Raw genomic sequence first — 6,000 nt, 5'->3', positions numbered from 1 at the left:
TAGTCAACAAAAGAAGCTCGAAAAATTAAACAAAAAGCTAGGTAGTTCACAAGAAGCATACAAAATTTTGCTTGAACAATATGAGAACTTTGCTAATCTCAATGTTGAACTATCTATTAAAATTGAGCAACTTGAAGCTAGTGCAACAACAAATGCATGCATAATCAATGATGAGCAACTTGTAAAGAAAAATGAAAAATTAAAAGAAAAGTTAGCTAGCTCACAAGATGCTTATAAAAGTTTGCTTGCTAAAATATAAATCATGTGTAAACATTGTGATGAGCTAACTAATAAAGTTGCTAATCTTAAAGCCGTTAGTGCAACCCTCACCAAGACATCTAAAAAGAAAAGTTCTATGGTTAACATGTCTAAAAAGGATGCCTCTACTTCTTGTAATGATTTATGTTTAGACTCATCTTTGTGTAACCAAGTTTGTGTTGAGAAAGTTGTTGTAGATACATATATACAAGAGGTTGCAAAGGAGAATGAGCAACTCAAGCAAGAAGTAGCTCGCCTCACCAAGGACTCGACTCAAGTGAAAGGCAAGGCGAAGCAAGCCCAACTTCAATAAGATAACACCATCAAGAGAGTGAAGAAGCTTGATAAAGGATAAACCATAGTTTGCTACGTGTGCCACAAGGAAGGCCACAAAGTCCTATGAGTGCAATGTGAAGAATGGGGGAGGAGCAAAGAAGAAAGAAAAGAAGCAAACAAGCAAGCTCTCCAACACCTACATCAATAAGGTGGACAAGAAGGCCTCCACACCTTATCTCTTGAAGAAGAAGAAAAATGACAAGGTGGTGGCCATCAAGATGAACAAGCAAGCCAACAATAGGGTCAAATGCTTTTGGGTGCCAAAGGAGATTATTTCCAACATGAAGAGCATCAAGAAGGTTTAGATCCTGAAAGGGAAGTGAGAAGTCCAATGGACTTCAGGGAATTTGGAAACTTGGCAAAGTATGGATGCATTTCATGGGGTGCATCATGATGAACAAAATCATTGCCAAGTGGGTTAGTGAATACTATGGACCCAAATTCTCCTTCCCATGTTAGGTAACTAGATTCAATTTCCTTCAAGTAGTATCAATTTGAATTTCCTACAAGTGGTATTACTTACAAATTGGTATCTTTAAGCATCTAGTTACTTTTTATGCCTATGTTTGCATTTGCATGCTTATATCTTTTGTCATGCATACACTAGGTATATCTTATGGTAGGCTTGCTCGGTTTTATTCTTAACCCTTGGAGCAAACCTACATGGTTTTAATTTGTTTAGGAGCATGGCACATAGCTTGTCTTTTGATTGTTCATCTAATATGTGCCAAAGTCCAAATTGTAGGTAATTTCTCCCGAATATCATCTTCGAAAATGATTCTCACATTTATGTGATGTCATCTTTCAAATGGTATTTTTTATTCTAAAATCAATGTGCATATTTCCTACAAGTATTCCATACTTATGTGCATAAATTTAGGGAGAGGTTACTCTACAAGTTGGATGCCTTGAGACTAACACCTTTTCAAGCTTATCATGTGTGTAGTAGTCTCATTGCAAGGAAAATGGAGTCTCCGGAGTTAAGCATCATACTTCAAATATCCACCACCTATTGCAAGTGGTAGAAATCAAATTGGTTTCCACATGTGGTATTTCTAAACCGATATCATTATGTTGATTTCATTTTGATATTTATATGCTTTCTCCATACATTATATAGATTAAATTCCCTTGAGCAATAATTTGCCAAATATGCATATGCCTTGCTTTCTACCATATGTATGCATATATTTAGGGGAGCTTAATCTATATAATGTGAGAGTCAAATTTTGTGACCTATTCCACTCTGCACACAAAGGATCACAAAGTTTGACCCTCCCTTATGCTACTAATATCTTCCTTTTTGGTGTTTGATTCTAAAGGGGGAGAATTTAGAGGACCAAAAGCAAGCATCAATTTGTAGGCCATAAGCTAGATCATAATGGTCTACAAGTGGTAATGGTCTGAGAAAGGGAGGATAGTAGATTATGGATTAGTCTATGTAATGAGGAGAATTTGTAGAAAGCAAGGTTTAAATCCATAATGCCACATGGGGACATTTTGCAAGGGCAAGATAAGTTTTTATGTAGTATCTTTTAGTCTTACAAGTAGTATCTTTCAGCATCATATAACCATGCCCCTTGCATTGCATCCTAGCAAGTAGATAGTTTTTAAATTCCAAATTTTTATTATTTGCTTGCTTTGGTCGTGTTGTCATCAATCACCAAAAAGGGGGAGATTGTAAGAAAAATGGACCCTTGGTCCATTTACTTTGGATTTTGGTGTTTGATGACCAACACAACCAAATTGGACTAATGGATTTGCAAGTGATTGTTTTGTAGGTCAATAAGGTGTAAGATGTGACTTGGACGAAGGCAACGTGATGATCCGATGATCAACACCATAAGCAAGACCTTAGAAGCACAAGAGAAGACCCAAGATATCAAGCAAAGTCCAAGCATGGAGATAGGAACCAAGCCGTACACAAGATCGCGAAGAAATGAGCTCACAAAAGTGACCGGACGCTGGACCAGACGCTGGTAGCATAGTGACCGGATGCCCGATCAAGAGGCTCGGCAGCAGTAGTGATCGGACGCTGGCGGCAAATCGACCAGACACAGGACAACAAAGTCCGGTCGAGTACAAAGAGGTTCCAGAGCAGCGAAAATGCGACCGAACGCGTCCGGTGGCATGTGACCGGACGCTAGCAGCGTTTGATCAGTTGATCGCAGCTCTAACGGTCAGGACGACCGGACGTGTCCGGTCAGGACGTGATCAGCGTTCGGTCAGTAGCAAAAAAGTAGGATTTCATCCCTAATGGCCACTTTCTCAGTGGGGCTTATAAATACAACCCAACCGGCCAAATGAGTAGTGTGGAGCTGAGGGAATATATCAAAGGTGTTGATACACCATTTTAGTGATCTCCACTTGCATAGTGCTTAGTGATTCATTAGGTGATTAGTATAGGTGCTTTGCGAAGTGCTTAGGTTGATTAGACCACCGCTTATGCGCTTGCTGTAGGTTTAGGCCTAGTGTTTAGTGAGGTTTGCATACCTCTTACCACTCGGTGCTTGCGCGCACCATTATTGTACATCGGAGGGGCTTATAGTCTTGCGAGATCACACCAACCGCGTTTGTGGTGTGGGCGCCACCATGTACCGGAGGAAACAAGGCCCTCGGCGTTTCGACCGGAAGCTTGATAGTGAAGACGGTGGGGAGCATCCAGGAGAGGCTTGCCAGAAGGCACGTCAGAGACCCACTTGCGCTTGGGGAAGGCCCGAGGCTATCCACGGAGTAACCCAACCAAGAGCTTGGCCCTTGCGAAGTATTCCTTACGAGGGGCTCCCATGAGGACTAGGGGGAAGCTTTCTTGCTTCTCAATACCTTGATAAAAATACCAGAGTCATCGATGGGAGTTTGTATATCTCTACCTTGCTCTTTAGCTTCCGCATTTACATTGATTGTATTACTCCTTTTGCGGTAGAGATAGCAACACATTAGCAAAACCGTAGTTGCACATTTAGATAGTTTATCTTTTGCATAGGTTTTGCTAAGGTTAGAAAAAGAGGCCATAGTTTGGAAGTAGATTTTTAAGTTGTCTAATTCACCCCCCCTCTTAGGTGTCATAGTCCCCTTCACTGGGCTCATGTTGTGACCAAGCTACGGTCGCTGTCTAGCTCGTGTGCCAGGGCGATGCTGGGCTGCGCCCTGGCCTTGCGTTGGCTGACCCGGCTGGCTTAGATCTGGTTCCACTACCGTGGTATGCGTGCGCCATCATCCAACCACCAAGCTACGCGCATGGTTGAGATAGAGCTATGGCTATCGTGGCCTTGTAGACATGGCGCTCGTCTCGTCCTTTATTTTACCTACTGCGTCGAGTCTCTGAGCATGTGCCGCTGCCCACCACGCTTGGGTCAGCCAACCCCAGTCACTAGATGACAGTGACGCCTCTCTGCTCGCCCTGACTCGCTAGCCGCCATGGGAGCTCCCTACTCGAGTGGGACCACTCCAATTCAAGAGCATCATGCCGAGTCTCTTGGTCGTGTCGTCTGTGCACGTATGCTCGTACTTCTGCCATCAATTGAGGCCGCCTTATCTTAATCCACTCAAGCTCATTCGTGTGATCTCCCCACAACCGCACTAAGCGCAGAGCCATCATTCCTCCTTCTTCCAATCACCAGCTCAAGGCCTCCTAGTTCAATTCCTCGTATCGGTGAGTAACTTAGCAAGTTAGCTAGTTGTCGCGTTATCATCGAGCCCAGCCTTGGTCAGACAGTGGTCAATTTTGGTCTCTCCTCGCTTTTGGTCATGCACGCTGCCATGATCAGAGGGTTGGGGGTAAGGCGTGTAGGAGTGGTAGCAGTTCAATTGCTCGTAACCCTGAGCTCTCCTTGACTCTCCCTATTCGATGCTCACATTGTTTTGGCTAGGGTGCTCATCGTCGGTGGGGGTGACACACTGGTGTCTTTCATAGAGCGCCGCCGCCTCGCTCGGTCGCACGTGGCCAGACCGTCGCAGCGCTCCCTAGCTTCAACCATCAATAGGGCGTGCACCATGGTGAGCTACTGATGCTCCTCTACCATCTCTACCTTTCCGTGAGGGCGTAGGCTTGCCGGAACAGTCGCGTCACCACCGCGTATCGTCGCTCGCCGCTGTAGCTCATGACAGTGCACCTCCAAGTCCCTAAACGCCGAACATCCTTGCGTGTTTAGCTGTAGATGGTGGTCAGCCACTTACTTCCGTCGTATCGAGCCTAGTTTGCTCGGCGTAACCACCGTTGCCGCCAGTGTGCCGCGTCGCCACACGCAGGTGTGCCGAGGACCGCCCCGTTGCAAAGGCAACACATTCCAAGGTCTTTAATGCAAAGCGTGAGTCTGTAGTAATATTGTTCCGTTGCTCCGTGTGATTATCTAAAAAAACCCGAGCCCTTTTCGGTAAAGCCACCGTCGCGCGTGGGCGCCCCAACCTTGGGCCGTTGCTAGGCCACCACGACACGTGCGCAGCTGCGCCGCGCTGGGCTACGGGGCCGAATGGTCACCACCGGCCCTTTTCCTTTTCTATGCATTTTCTAATTTAGTTTCTAAGGTAAACTTGTAAATTCAGTATAAAATTGTGTAACTAACCAAAAATTAGAAAACCTATTTTGTTAGGTTCCTAAAATCATGATCTATCTGCTAGTATATTTGGTTCACATAGTTTTATAATATTCTTAGGAGATATATAATTAAATTGAGATACTTAATATTATTAAAACATAAACTTGTAGGAATTGTTGTGATAAATTGGTGATAGTGTTGGCTCTAAAACTTTCACAGTAAATTCCTAACATTATTAGATGTTCACTATAATTTTGTAGATCCATAATAATTAATTTACTAAGGTAACTAAATGAGCCTAGTTCAAAAATATATGTTTAAGCAATAAAATGCTGAAACACCTTAAGAGTTTAGGACTAAAAAACTTGTTGGAAAATGAAGCCTTACTTGACGAAGTGGATACATAGACCAGTACGTTAGTCATTAAATCTAGCTCATTAGCTTGCGAAGCATAATCGTATATTTAAGAGTTACGGTTACCGTTGATTAATTGCGTCTCTGCGTTACATCCACGTATATCATAATAGGAACAACGATAGATCATGGAGTCGACTATAGTAGCAGAAAAGATGATGCCTTGATGATCGTGTCACCATGAGGGAATGCTAACTTTTGGTTATATCTTACCCAGGCAAGCCTCTGTGCATAACCCCTATTATTCTACACTTTATCTTATGCTTGTGCATTAAGTTTTAAGAAGTTGAATGAAAACCACTTGCATATATATATATATATATATCCTTATCCTATGAGTACTACTAGTATGTTAGGATTGTGTAAATTGCTATGCTACAGGATTTGATAGAAGTCAAGTGATTACCTAACATTCGCGAGAGATAGGAAAGATATTATTATTGTTATGATATTACTG

This window comes from Miscanthus floridulus, chromosome 3 (genome assembly GCF_019320115.1).
Source record: "Miscanthus floridulus cultivar M001 chromosome 3, ASM1932011v1, whole genome shotgun sequence".
Classification (NCBI taxonomy): Eukaryota; Viridiplantae; Streptophyta; class Magnoliopsida; order Poales; family Poaceae; genus Miscanthus; species Miscanthus floridulus.
This window is presented reverse-complemented; position numbering follows the sequence as displayed.